Source organism: Myotis myotis, unplaced genomic scaffold (genome assembly GCF_014108235.1).
Source record: "Myotis myotis isolate mMyoMyo1 unplaced genomic scaffold, mMyoMyo1.p scaffold_m19_p_3, whole genome shotgun sequence".
NCBI classification, from domain to species: domain Eukaryota; kingdom Metazoa; phylum Chordata; class Mammalia; order Chiroptera; family Vespertilionidae; genus Myotis; species Myotis myotis.
In genome coordinates this window covers 25,826,727-25,842,492 of record NW_023416335.1, presented here as the reverse complement: position 1 = coordinate 25,842,492, position 15,766 = coordinate 25,826,727, and the positions used below count along the sequence as shown (strand labels likewise).

Genomic DNA, 15,766 nt, shown 5'->3' with positions numbered 1-15,766 from the left:
TGTCCCAATTTAGGTAGGTTAGTTAGGGAAGACCCTCTAAGGAACTAATACCCGCAGAGTCTGGAAAGATGAGAGGCTGGAGAAGGACAGAAACATCCATGTAAGCAGCCAATCCATGATTCTCTCTCATCATTGATGTTTCTCTCTCTCTCTCCCTCTCCCTTCCTCTCTGAAATCAATAAAAATATTGAAACAATAAAAACTCACTCACTCAAAACCAAGACTTCATTTCAACATTCACACTCCACATCTTGTCCAACCCCATCTGCTCCTATCACTCAGCAGAAGTCAGGCCCATGGAAACAGGGCACCACACATGCCAACTTCAGTGCGGGCAGGGACTAGCAGCTCAGTGCTAAAGCTACGAAAGGCAATGGTTAGGTGTTACAGGGCTGAAATGTGTCCCCAAATATTTACATATTGAAGCCCTAAACCCAGTGCCTGCAATGTGATTCTATCTGGAGACAGGTCTATAGGGTCATTAGGATGAGTCCTAATCCAATATGACTGGTGTCCTTATAAAAAGGCCACAGACACCCAGAAGGAAGAGCATATGAAGAAACCGGGAGAAGGCGGCCATCTGCAAGCCAAGGAGAGAGGCTGCAGAAAACACAAACCCTGCTGACAGCTTGATCGTGGACTTCTAGGCTCCAGATCTGTGGAAGTTATTTTTGTTCTGGCTGTCTAAGCCCCCCAGTCTGTGGTTCTTTATTAGTGCCGTCTAGTAAAGTGACACGGTAGAGAAAGCTAAAGGAATAGGAAAGGAATGAGAAATTGTTTAAGATGACAGGTAATTTAAATCCTGGTAAAAGGGAATACAGAACCTATCCAAGTCACACCACAGAATACTCAAAGGGGAGGTGGGGAGAGGAGTGACTGACACAAGTAGGACTGGTGAAAAGGAATGGTTATCAGTTAGATCCTAGATCCCTTCCTCTACTCCATTAGGCAATGGCACCTCCCCACCCAGGCACAAGAATAAAGCTTTATTCACTGGAGAGATTTTCCAAAGAACACCTGGCCTGAGGACACCACGCAGAGCTGATACAAGGGTGCCACAGTGGATGGGGGATTCGTTTGCTGGTTGAGGTGCTTTGGCTGCTCTCAAGCAGCCTATGGAATGCACCTACACTTGACCCTGCAGGCAGGAGATCTGAAGAGCCTCCTCTGCAGAATGCAACCTACCCAAGAAGACCCAAATAATTAAATCAGGGGCCACTAACAAATGCCTAGCCAGATCCTCCTACAGTGAAGCTTGGAACTTCCAACTGGCTATTTAGAACTCACATTATATTCCTTAACTTTCATGACGGCAATGTGTTTTGAAAATTACAGGCCAGTTACTTAGAAGAGTATTCTTCAGCTTCGGTTTGTCGTTACATTCCCTGATGAAATTCAGATTATGAATCTTTTACAGGGCTATCCCAAAAGTGATGGTGCTCTCTTTGCATCCTATTAGAGGTCCCGGACTTTAATTTGTCCCATTACTGATCATAGTCACTTTGATTTGCCAGGCTTCTCCACTGCCAACTTAAACTTTTCCTCTTTGTCATTAATTAGATGCTGTGGAAAGACACTTAGAAACTAGAAATATCCTGCTCCTCATTGGACTTTCAGATTATAAGTTTATTTTATCAATATGAACTGAATTTACTATTTTATCCAATGGGTTGTAATCCACTATTATTTATTTCAGTGTCTGAAATGCCTAGTTTTGGTCCGTGGAAGCTCTTTCTAGCTGGCTTCGGTGTCTTTTTCATATGTCTTCATTATTCTCTGAACACTTCTTTACTTTCTGGTATAGTAGGATGCTCCAGGCTTCTTCTCTCTGGAATCAGCCTTTTTTTTTTTTTTTTAATAAAATAAAATATAATAAAAACTTGGTCCCTTTTAGTGAAGAATATTATTTGGGATTTAGATACAAGAACTAGACATTGGGTGGTCAGGTATGCTCATTGCTATTTGTTGGGCGGGAGTGGGGGGCGGGGAGGAGAAAGGGAGTACCTGCTCCTAAACCAGCTCAAGGGACAGAGATAGGGAATTTAAACACACGTACACCCACACTTGCTGAAGGCCGAGTAAGGGCCTCCCAAGATGTCCACATCCTAATCCCTAGAACCTGTGAATGTTGTTTTATGTGACAAAGACTTTGAAGATGTGATTTCGCTTCCTGATATGAGATTATCCTGGATTACCTGGGTGGGCCAAGATTTGAGACAGAAAAAAAGAAAGTCAGAGGAAAGCAGAGTGAGGGGAAAGATACCATGCTATTAGAAGGAGAAAGGGGCCTAGAGCCAGGGAATGCAGCTCTCGAGGCTGGAAATGGGAAAGAAAGGATTCTCCCCTGGAGCCTCCAGAGGAACCACTGCCCTGCTGGCACCCTGCTTTTTAGCCCCCGACACTCATTTCGGACTGCTGGCCTCCAGAGCTCTAAGGGAATCAATTCTGTTGTTTTAAGCCACCAAGTTTGTGGTACTTTTGTTATAGCAGCCATAGGAAACTAATACAGACACACAGAGAAATTTACATACAAATATATATATATATATATGGTTCACTTCTACATCTATCTAATAAAAACACCAGGAGTTCACATGCATATTTTTCCAAAGTATGCTTCTGCTGCTTTCAAATATAAATAAGTGTGTGTGTTTTTTATTTTTTAAATGAGTGTCTTTAATGAAATAACCATTTAACGAGTAGTTTCTATTCCACCTATATTGTTTCTTGTTATTGCAGTTCATCCAAATACACTTTGCTCTTCCACTATAATTAAATTTTTATTGCTGAAAAACAAACAAAACATCAATTCCTTTAGGCTATAAAGAAATTCATATCCTGTCATGTGCAGCATTTTTCCCTTTAAAATTATATTTGACATATGCCTGCATATAAACAAGCAGAAAAAAAACATGGGTGTTTGAGAAGAAGGTCAACCCCTTCTTCTCAAACATGTTTAATGCAAAATCCCCTACAACCAGCCCCTACTCCCCGGATAGGCTAACTGGATTGATCTTCCAAAGCCAAGTGCAATTGGGACAGAGAGGCATCTGAAGAGTAGAAAGAGGCCAGAAACAGCCAGGAGACAAGTAAGGTAACAGAAAGGCCAAATCTTTGACTTTTAAAGGTTAGAAACAGCATGAAAACCCAAGGGCAGAACAGGAAATGCGGCTTCCAGGCCAAGGAGAAGACAGCAGGACACAGACTAGTTCCTCCCTACTCACTATCCAGCCCTGCTGCCAGCCTGTTCCAACTGTGTGAGCACAGAGAGGAGAGCTGAATTCATGGCCCTTTTAAAAGCCCCCGGAGGTCCATTCTCATCTTGCCACCAGCTGCTGTCTGTTCACTCAGCCCATTTCCTGAAAGCATACTCCCCTGGGCTGGGCAAGTGGGGGTTCTGCTGCTCCTCCAGGCTGGGAGCTGGGAAGCCAGCCCAAGGGGGGTGGCAGGGGGCTCCAGGGCAGAGACAGAGTCACAAGCTGCTTCCCATTGCCAGGCCCGTGAAGTCAGAGGGAAGGACAGAAAAGGAAGCCCCTGGCTGACTCCAGGACCCTTCCCTTGGTAGTCTGCATCCTGGAGACATGTTAGTTGTCTTCAGACCCAGAGGGAAGATTGATTCTATCTCCTTCTAGGAACTGTGCCTGCCCCAGGCCAGACTCTGAATCCAAAATACATTTGACTTATTATAAATGGTGATAGTAGCTTTATTTTTTTTGGAGTTTGATGTAGAAAGTTAGGGACTTGGAAACTAGACAATAAACATTCCTTTGTAACAAAGCCTCCAATAAAACAAACATAAGACAAAGGGATTGAGTTTCCCTCTCAGCTCCTTCCCTAAGGCACCAAGTCACTAGAGCAGTGGTTCTCAACCTTGACTGCACATTAGAATCACCTGGGAATCTTTTTAAAATACTGATTTCTGAGATTTTAAAAAGATTTTAAAAAGATTCCTAGGTGATTCTAATGTGCAGCCAAGGTTGAGAACCACTGCACTAAAGTGTTGGAGAGCTTCATAAGAATTTAAAAGAAAATTACCAACCAAATAGTATTAATTCACAGTCTACCCTCTGTCTTTCCCACCATTTGACAATTAGTAATGACAGGTGGATAAGCCCTTCCACCCAGAGATGAAGGTGTGAGTTTAGTCTGTCTTGTCTCCTACCCACTACCTACCTTTTCCTGGGCTTTGGTAATGTCTAAAACACATAAATAAAGACTCTGGGCTCTCGCTCAGAAGGCTGGAGCTTTCCACACACAGGGCACACTGAGGATTTAAAGTCAGGTGACACGGGAAGACTGAATTGCCACAGAGAACTTTAAAAGTCAGCCCCCCAAAAAAATAAAAAATCCTATTTAATAAAGAGGTAATATGCAAATTGACCCACACACCCTCATAAGATGGCTGCCTATGACCAGGCCAGCAGGGGGGTTAGTGAGAGACGACCAAATGACTGAACAAGCAGGCTGCATGGGGCAACCAGGCCGGCAGGGGGGGCAGCTGGGAGCAACCAGGCCGGCATAGGGGGGCAGTTAGGGGCGACCAGGCTGGCAGAGGGGGGCAGTTGGGAGCAACCAGGCCAGTGGAGGGGAAAAGGGGGTCAGTTGGGAGCAACCTGGCTGGCAGGAGGGGGCAGTTAGGGGCAACCAGGCAGGCAGGCAAGTGAGCAATTAGGAGCCAGCAGTCCAGGATTGTGAGAGAGAGGTCCAACTGCTGGTTTAGGTCCAATCCCCAGGGATTGGGCCTAAACCAGCAGTCAGACATCCCCCGAGGGGTCCCAGATTGGAGAGGGTGTAGGCTGGGCTGAGGGGACACCCCCCCACCACCGCACGAATTTCATGTATCGGGCCTCTAGTAATAAAATAAAATAATAAAAGTCAGCCCAGCATAACCAGGATCCCTCTGAGGAAATCAACCAGGTTTTGAATCGGTGACATTACCAAGTGCTCCTCTATGGATTCAAGAAAAGGAGGACGGTTAGGCCCTAAGAAAACAAATGCCAAGCAAAACAGAGAAGATGGTGTCATGTTAAGTGTTCATACTTATTTTTGCTGAATCCTTATAAACTCAGCAACTTCAAAAAAAGCCATGAAACCTTGGCAGAAATACCACAAAGAAATTATGTACACTAAGTGTCAGCCTGATTCACCTAAAGCTAAGCTTTGCAAAAATACAAAAGCATCTTTAGTTACTTCAAAGGCTCCAGTAACTTCTGAAACAAAATTAAATCAACTCTATTTTTTTAAAGCCAAGTCATTTAGCACTTTGACAAGAAGAAAAAATAGGTGTTAGATGTGAAGTCAACGTGGGAATCATGAGAGGTAAGTTTATTCCCCTTAACTTGGAAGTCAGCTCTGCGTGGCTATGGGTTTTAGTGAAACAGTCGTACACAGGACTGGATCTCACAAATAAGAAATGCTAAAGATTGTTCATGATTAAGGTAAGAAAATCCGCCTTAACTTTATTCTTCCTCAAGGATGTATGTGAGTGATTAAAGAAAGTAACCCAACATTCTTTTCTCCTTGTGAAGTATTTACCCAACCTGCATGTAGGGAGAAAAAAAGGCCTCTGGACAAACACAAACATTCTGAAAGTCATAAAATACAGGCTATAATTTAAGCTAAAACAGCACAGGAAATATCAGGATTAATGTAATCATTGTACTAATTTCTACAGGAAAATATATAGTCCACCTAAACCTTACCAAAGCAAAATATCTCCAAGCACGTGTCCCTTTGAAAAACAAATGATCATGAGTTCGGTATCACAATGAAAATCAGAAGAGTCAGGTCACACACACCCCAGCAAACCCCCCCTCCCGCCTCCGCCCAACCGGGAAGCTTCTGGTTTTGCCCATAAGACCTAAGTCCTCACCATTCAGCACCAAGCACTTCAGCCCTGGCAGTTAACAGATGCCATTATGAAGAAACAGACATGAGCTTTTACAAGACACAAACTATTCACTTACAAGTCAAAATGAGTACACTTCTTGAAGATAAATGCTTACATAGCATCCTAAAAGGAAGTCATTCTCTGAGGACTTCGAGGTCCCTCATCGGGAACCTCAGGTTGTCCGTGGTGCCTGACAGTTCTCAACCTCACCCACAGCAGCTGGTGATCTAAGAGCGTCTCGTTCAGACCCATGCTTGAGACCGGTAACATAGGAGTGAAGCACCCTGGAGCAGTATCCCTGCTGGTCCAGGCACAACCTGCAACAGAGCACCTGGGACGCTTGTGGATAAACTAGGCTGCCGAGCGAGCCCCACTGAGTCTGATTCGAGAAGTGGTGCGGGAGAACCTGGATTTTTACCTAAGTCCTGCAGCTGATCCGTAGGCATGCTGAGAGCTACTATTCTGGAGCTCTGTGGGGATACAACTGACTCCTCAAAAAGCTCACAGCAAGGAATAAAGCCCATCCCTCAGGTCACTTCCACCACCCCTACAACACAAACACAACCACAAAATACCCCGGAAAATTCAACATCAATTTATTATTTGTAAAAGAAGCCTTAACAAACGAGGTATACACAGAAACTTACAGAATCTGATAAAGGCATTACCAAACAATCCCACAGTAAGCATCTTACTTAATGGTGAAATTCTCCCACATGTCCTATAAGCAAACAATACAAAGGAGTTCAGTGGTGATTCTTAACCCCTTTTGGGAAGATAGCCCCTAAAATATCCTACCTATGATTTCAGGGTATTTCATGACATCATACACTCAGAACTTCCAAGGCCAGAAGTTTCCAAGAATTCCAAATGAAGAAGCCTTGAAATAAGGGTCAAAAAAAAAAGGTATAAAACAGGAATCCTGTATTCTACAGTAAGGTTTTTTAAAATTGTGTAAAACAGGAATCCTGTATTCTATAGTACTATCAGATTCATGGTACTAAAATAAAACTGTATACACTCAGTGTTCAAAACATTTGAATGGATCCTCAGGCTACAAAATAAAGCCCACACTCTGCAGCCCTGAACAGTCTGGCTCCAATCTCCTTTTCCGGCGTTTACCTCGCATTCTTCCACTGAACTAACCAACAGTATTCCTCTCTTCGGTGTTTGATGCCTCTGACTCCACCAACCTTGTCCTCCACCCTCTTCTCCAAGCTCACTTGCAACCAAGAGAGAAATGGGAGTCAAGACGTCATCTTTGTTACTGATAGAGCTGCTCAGAAAAAATGTCCATAGATGGATGACAAGAAGGGGCAGACTTCCCCAGCCAGTCATAGGCACAGCTAGATAATGCCAGGTCAGCCCGGCAGGGCCTGACTCTGAACAGAGAGGCCCAGCAGGCGTGGAGAAGAGGATCTTCATTCTCTCTCCCCAGTTCACCAATCAGATAAGTCATTCATTCCTCTTCCCATGGCGGTTCCCGAAGTGGAAACTGAGCCCAGACAAATGTAGGCTGCCTCACTGACACTCACCTTTTTTTTTTTTCCAAGGCAAAGTACAAGTCCCACCCTGACCTAAAACCATCCCATCCCAGACATCATTTATCACGTTATCCTTTCCTTGGAATCCCCATAGCACTTGATGCCTGTGCTACTCTTTTGGGTAGCACATTTACAACAGTATCGCTTATACATACTGATGAGTAGTCTATCAAGATAAAATAGACAATAAGTCCCCTGATACCAGGACTCTGATTTATCTCTTTGAATTTTCATCATTTAGATGCACGCCCTGAACAAAGACAACATTCAATTATCCACTGATTTTGAGAAATTATTAATGTCGGAATGTGGAGTGTAGTCTTTGATAGGTAAGACGGAATCCTAATTAAGGGAGAAATATGATCAAGTGTTTTCTAAAGATTAACAGTCAATGGCATGTCTGGTTAGAATAAAAGATACAAAGAAAACACAGGACAAAAGTTAAAAAAGAAGCAAGAGAGAGAACTACTGTTATTAGGTGTAATTTTCAAAAGAGTTCTTTGAAAGAGTAATATATTAAAGAAGAAATCATTAAAAAAAAAAAAAAAAGGAAAGCTGTCCAACAAAGACAACTGAATAAAAACAAATAATGACAATAGATTAGGAAACGCATAAAGGTTGCCATGGGTCACTGGGTGATAATAAACTGATGTTTCCATGATATTGGTAACATACCCGGGCTGTTATAAATGCGAGGTAGTAAGTCATTTTTTTACTCTTTCTATGTATAACCCACAGATCCTAATTAGATAGATCCTTATTAGAGGTCCAAATCGACCTGAAAAGAATAATGAAAATGACTCCAGGAACTGAAAACGAGACTTCTGGAGGGAGTTAAACAAGCTTAGGGCAAATATAAAAATTTGTTTTTCCTGAGGGATAATCAACTCTTGAAGACTAGGAGTTAAAGAGAATACAACAGACATTTTACAACTCCACTGAAAAATGGAGAAATTCAGCAACAGAGAAATTTTAGCTAAATATGAAGGAGAAACTCTCTAAACACAAACATTGTTAATGGAGCAATGGTGGAAAAAATATTACCTTTTTAAATTAGTTAACTCAATACTTGGAGTCCATATAGTTGTCAACACAACACAATGGAACAGCAATACATAACACAGAGAAGGTTGCGTTTTGAGCTATCTGAAGACTAAAGAAGACAAAGACAACAACAAAAAAAGCCATAAAAATTAAATATATACCTAAGGTTTTTGTAGATATAGTCCTTGAGAGAGGTCTTTAAAATTCCCATCAAGTACAGAGGCAGAGCTGCCTCGAACAGACTGTCAAACTACAGCAGGAAGGCCGGGGAGGGTGGGAGGGCACGAGGGGGGTGGGTAAGAGATCAACCAAAGGACTTGTATGCATGCATATAAGCATAACCAATGGACATAAGACACTGGGGGGTAGGGGAGGCCAGGGGATTGTCAAGGGCGGGAGGAAAAAAAAGTAGACATATGTAATACTCTTTGTAATACTTTAAGCAATAAAAAAAATAAAAAAATAAAAAAATTCCCATCAAGGTAACTTATTTGTCCTGAGTCAAATAGCATGATAAATCAGATATCTAACAAAAATATCCTCGTCAAGAGTGGATATGCTTCCTTCAGTGCTCAGAGCTCACTCCATCAAGCCCATGAGAAGACATCACTCACATTCTGGATGAAACCATGTAAAATCTACACTACTTGCATTGTGCAGAAATCTTATATTAGTCTCAAAGTGAAATAGGCCAATTAGGATTCTTAAAACTATGCCACTCGTATCGAAAATGTCCTTAAAATTTTTCTCCAACATTAAAAAACTTAGAAATCTTTGGTTTGCCTTAAAGTTATGAATATATGACAATACAGGGGAAGGAATTGAGTGAGGGGAGAATGTCATTTGGGGGGAAAATGACAAATCACATTGCTAATGCATCTCTAGCAAGATGTCTGTTTTTTTTAACTAGGTTTTTAGATTAGTCCTAAATTGAGAATGGAACAACTTTGGAGTTATTCCAGTTATTCCAGGGGATGCCTGAATCCTTCCGTAGCCCCTCAAGTTCAAATACGTCCAACTGCTGAAGAATTGGTTAACATATTTTTTTCTTAATGTTACTTAAGATTACGAACTATTAAGCCAAGCACTGTGCCGAGAACTTTATATACCGCATCACCTTTTTCTTTACAAGCACCTGAGTTCTAGGTTCTCTTGTCACTCCGAGCTGGAAGACAAGGAGATACAGAGAGACAAGGTCATATCAGGCAACCAGTGGAGCCAAGATTGGCCATGATTTTAGGAAGGTTCTGTTTAGACACCATATATATTCCCATACATTACGAACCAAAGAACTTAACCCTCTTAATTTCTGCTTCTAAAACAAAAATGTTCCTTTAAAACTTTCCTCATGTGCCTAACAGGTTCTCTAAGGTTTCTGTGTTATAGATTCCAGTTTATGAACTTAAGGATTTTTTCCCTTATCTTTTCCACACATAACTAGCAATAACTAAAATTCAAAGCATCAAGACAAATTCAGTTATCCTTTTTCCAAATTACTCAGAAGGGCAGTTTGAAACCATCCAAACATTTAAAAATTAGAACCAATGATTAGTTCCTTACATTATCTTGCCCAGGAATCTCTTGTTACATAACACAGCTAGGAGCAAATAAGAATAGGGGGGGGAGAGAAAATAAAGAACAGTAGCAATGTTTCAGGTATAAACAATTTATTAACAGTACTGCAATTTAATGAAATAGCAATATTTTAAGACTTTGCTTACAGCTAAAATAAAGAGGCCACATTATTGAAACAGGAAGCAAATATGTCACTGGAAAAAGTAGAGGGTATCAAGCTGGCTGTCGGATGGGTCCATTCATGCTAGGTATTCCATATGTATACTATTTGCTTGCTTCCTCTCTATGAATGTTAGTACCTGCTTCACATAATGTAGCCTAAATAAGTAGGCCTACTTTATGTATGAAGAAAATAAAACTTACAAAAAATATGGAATTTATTTTGGCACTTTCTCCAAAAAAAAATGTAATACCTCATTAAGAAAAGAGCACATTTATGCATAGTTTCTACCTGCATGTGCCTATAGGCAAAATAGCTTAATTAAAATAGGTTCTAAGAAATAATTTTTTTAAATTCTAATTAATAACTCTTGTTGCATTGCACAAAACTCATGCTTTCCTCTTTAAAACCTGAGGCACTTTTTTACTCCAAGGACTGGGTTGCCTCAGAACTAATTCATAGTGCAGGCATTGATTTTCTCCTTACAGTGATACCTCCTGAGCAATCAAGGACTCTTAACGTCTCTGTGGCAAGGTCTCCCTTCATCTCCAAAGCAGCGAAATGTCGAGTGGCTAGAACTGGCTGTTTTTCCCCAGAGAGGCACAAAAGACTCCTGTGTCTACAATCTTCTCAACCCAGAGCCAGTGGTCTCCATTCTACATCCAAGCCACCACCCCTTTCACATATTTTGAAATTCAGAGAACATAATATTATAAACAAAGTGACACAGATTTCTTCATGGGGCTATAGGACAGACGTATTATTATAACTAATGTTGCTTTTAGGTCAGACTTTTTTGCTTTTACAACCCTAAAATGTTTTCCTAAATCCCAGCCCTACAGTGTTTAAAACAAACCACTAAAAAACAATCTGCATGGCCAACTTATTCTTCATTGAAGCTCAGCTCACAAAAAAAAGGTTCATTCATGTTACAAAGCTATTTTTAAATGTGCCTAACTCATTGCTTAGCATCCACTAACAAGTACGCATTATACTTCAGTGGAATTTTAAAAGTTTAAAATTATATTTCTCCCAGCTCATTTCCACCTCCCCCAATTCTGCCATCCTGAATATCAACATTATTTTAAACTTTGCTGTTTTCTATTAACAGTAGCTTCATTCATTGGCCGTTCAGATAAGCCTTTCTGAGTGCTCTGGCATCTGACTTTTTCAATTCAGCCACAGCAGTCAGGTCTTGGCTACCTCAAGATGTATGAGTACATCCTGCCAAAGCCCAAGGGAAGTTTCTCCAACTGAAATCCGAGAGAGACCTACCATGGACAGGAGGCTTTGCCCTTCAGGAGCCAGCATCCCTTCTGGGCCATTCACACAAGGACAGTGGGCTTTACTGGCCAGGCTTCGCTCTCTCTCACCCCATCGCCCCTCCTTGGCACATCCCCTGGGGAACATGCACATCAGGTGGCCAGAAAGACAATTTACTACTCAAGTAGAGCACAAGGTTTAAACTGTGCTCTAAAAAATTACAGCCTCCTGTTATTTGCAGACTAGAGGCTACAAAATGCAGTAAGAGGTCTAGAGAAAAAGTGTCCAACCCAACAAATTGACCAAGAATTCTGGTCAATTTGCAGGATTCTTGAGATGGATGGCAAGTTAAAACATGTGAAGCCAACAGGCCGACTCTTCATTCTGACATATGGATACTAACACACCTACTAAATGGGCCTCAACCTTAATAAGGCACTTTACTGTTTAAAGCAAAATGTGAGCACAATAAATGGAAGCTTCAGAGCAGAGTAAAAGGCCTGCCTGGGTGAAACCGCGTCATAGAACACTTGGTGTTTTTCATGCCCGTTTCTCCCAGGGAGTTTAAGGCATATTAGTAGCAGGATCTCATTAATCCTTACAAAACCTGATGAGGGAAGTAGGCAGCAAGTATTTTAATCTCCCTTTTTAAAATGAAAAGAAAAAAAGTGCTATGCCACTTTTCCCAGTAGTGCAGCTGGCACACGGTCCCACAGTCCGGGAAACAGCTGACTGGACAGAGTAGAATGGAGTACTCTGGGCTATTTTCAAGGAAGTACTTCTCACTGAGATAAGATGGACTTCATTAGGCAGCTGTATATTATGTACTTTCCAAATGGACTGCCACTCCACTTCTCACAAAGTTGTTACACTCTACACTACCCTGTCAAACAAAGTAGTTGTTTGTGTGTGTTGTTGTTGTTGTTAATTCTCACCCACGGATATTTTTCCATTGATTTTTAGAGAGGAAGGGAGGGGGAGAGACAGAAAGAGAGAAACATCGATGAGAGACACATCAATTCCAATTTACTTCCCTGACCCAACCTATTCCAGGCAGATGGGACTACATCTTTTCAGAAAGGCTTCTCTTCGGCTTATTTTTCCCCCACACAGGCTCTAAAACTTAGAGTTGGATTCTACCTCAGACCTTCTACAAAAGTATCCTAAGATTACCAGTGTAAATGATACATCCATGTGAAACCTAAGCAACATCCAAAGCCACGCAATGTGCTCATTTGACTACCTGCAGAACGGGTAACACAGCAGGTTCACCCTGCTGAAGTCCTTCAGTAAAGGCGCCTTCCTCCTTTGACTCCCAGGACAGTGTTCTCTCTACTATTTCAACTGGAAAATTAGAAAAATAAAGGAAAGGCACATGACCACATTGTCACACGATCTAGTTAGTAACCAAGGATGACGGCACATAAAAGTAACTACAGGTCATCAGGAAAACCAACTGACTGGGCAAACTCAGGCTTCTCCCAACACTTTCTCCAAATGCGTAGGGTTAGGATTAGATATCGAGGGCTCATCCAAATATGCCCAGAAGCTACGAGGGGAACTGCTTGCAGCATCCAAGTTCAACCAGAGGCTAGTGAATGATCTAAACCTAAACCACCAGAACTGAACGGGGACCCCACTGAGGAGCCAACTGAGTAACTACGACCATGGGAGACGTTCACTTCTGCCCCTCAGGATAGCTCTAGACCAGGGGTGGGCAACCTTTTTTTCTCGAGGGCCACAATGGGGTCTTTTTTTTTTTTTTAATTCTTTTTTTTTTAAATATATTTTATTGATTTTTTACAGAGAGGAAGGGAGAGAGATAGAGAGTTAGAAACATCGATGAGAGAGAAACATCGATCAGCTGCCTTCTGCACATCTCCCACCGGGGATATGCCCGCAACCCAGGCACATGCCCCTGACCGGAATCGAACCTGGGACCCCTCAGTCCGCAGGCCAACGCTCCATCCACTGAGCCAAACCGGTTTCGGCAACACAATGGGTTCTTAAACTGGACCGGAGGGCCGGAACAAAAGCATGGATGGAGTGTTTGTGTGAACTAATATAAATTCAAAGTAAACATCATTACATAAAAGGGTTCGGTCTTTTTTTTTTTTTTAGTTTTATTCATTTCAAACAGGCCAGATCCGGCCCGCGGGCTGTAGTTTGCCCACAGCTGCTCTAGATTTACGAAAGAGCCAGGGTGCAGAAATGCATGCCACGTTCCTGTGGTTCCTGAAATTGCCAGAGAAGACAAATCCTCTTTTTTTTATCCTCATCCCAGGATATGTTTATTGATTTTGAGAGAGAGAGAGATGTGAGAGAAATATCCTCCCATACGTGCCTGACTGGGATTGAACCGCAACTTTTTGGTGTGCTGGACAGTGCTCCAACTAACTGAGCCACCTGGCCAGGGTGGAAACTCTTCTTGATTCTCAATTGTTCGAGGGTCCCAGGCCCCTGAAGTGGAAACAAACACACTCATGTGCACCCCACACAACTCTGCACACTGCTCCAGGGCAGCCACAGCCCTCAGATAGGATCGCCTTCTCTTTCCACCCAATAACTGAAAATTCCCAATTCAGAGCAACTGCTCCCAAACCCAATTATGCTAATTAAGATGCTCAGGCAGTCAGGAAGGTTTCACAAGCATATCATCAAGCATGTTAAACTTTATTTTTAAGAACAGAACTTGTATATCTAAATGAATTGTCCTTGTTCAAAGAGTTACCCTAGGAAACCACACACATTATTTCAAGGAATTCAAGCAGATCATTTAGAATCCCTATTCTGAAATAACAAGCAATACCAGTTTTCAGATCATATAAGACAGGTTGTACTAGAGAAAAATTGGCTTCCCAGCTTGCCATCAACTGGCTTACAGAGCAAGCTTGAAAAGTTGTGGCCTGACTCAAAAATCAAATCCACCCACACAAAAATAAAGGTCCACCACCACTGAGAATAATTTTTTAAAATGCAATAGAGGATATAAGTGTAATTCCAAAGAAAAAGATCCAACAACATGCTGAGGAACTAAAAGTCACTGAAATAAGTGTATAGCCTTCCTAGTGTCTACTCTGGAAAGAGTAACATTCTTTTAAACCTTTAAGTTCCATATAAAATGTATCAAACTATTTAATAAACACCAGGTGGTGGCTAATGTTCAGCAATGACTTCCAGAATAGCTTCTTTTACTGGGATCCGTCTTACCAGCTCTAAGGTGCTAAGTAAAGTTACATCATATACAATTTTTTAAAAATCCCTTTCCCTCGAATATTTTTGCACTCTTCAAGTGTCTCACAAAGTACACTATCTTAATTAACCCTCAAAACAAAACAGCTGAATTTAGATGCAAAATACAGTCAGAAAGAAAGAAAAGAAAAAAAAGGACTCCGTATTATCTTGGCTTTTTACCTGTATAGAAATCCACAGTACAATGTGAATTTGTGGAATGATCAGAAAACATTACCAATTCCTGATGGGGCAGGACTCAGTAATGAAGTACCCATGCTTAGGCCTTGTTAAAAAATATTTTATACCACTAGCTTTTTATTAATGGCCATTTCTAAAGAGAGACCCCACTATACCTTATTTGCTCAATGTATGGTATTCACAGAAATATGCTAATAAACAAGAAAATTTTCCCTGAGATTTTCAGCAAGATGGTGTAAGATCACATTAATCAAATGCCCTTGATAGTTTGAATGTTTTTCTTTAAGAAAATTCAATATCCAAATTATTATAAGGGATCTCTCCTTGGCTATCATACTCTATAGACCTGGACTCTTGTTAATGTACCTACTCTTTCAAGTAAATGGGTGTAATTTAAAGTAAACCCAAGGAACTTTCAAAATCTGAAAATTCTAGTCACAAGGAGTAAATATTCAGGGAGAAAGGATGGATTATTATCATGAATCTGCAGACACCAGACACATGGTCTCCATATGAATGGCCCTCAGGGAATTTTATTTAAACCCTCAAATTGCATATAGCTTTAAGATTAAAGAAGGTTATTCCTGCTAATAATGTATGCATGTATATGCATGATAACATTATTTTTAACTAATTTTTTAAAACGAAAAATACATGCTTGAAAGAAAAGGAAAGAAAGACAATTAATTTACCCCAATATATCCCATCACTAATAAACCAACTTTCTTCATTTTCTTATATTTGCAATTAGAGCCCTTTCATGGAGCTTAATTAAAAACTTGTGTTCCTAACTAGATGGTAACCTTTCTATAAGTCAATCAAACATAGCTTTACCTTTTTATAACACTTTCCACATCC

The 15,766-nt window shown here is 41.1% G+C and overlaps 1 protein-coding gene across 3 annotated transcripts in view; it reads right to left on the bottom strand.

Annotated features, from left to right (window-relative positions):
- The window catches only part of PSD3 (pleckstrin and Sec7 domain containing 3), a 430,527-nt gene that overhangs the window by 323,390 nt on the left and 91,371 nt on the right, over positions 1-15,766 (bottom strand). The gene's annotated exons all lie outside the window — the stretch shown is intronic.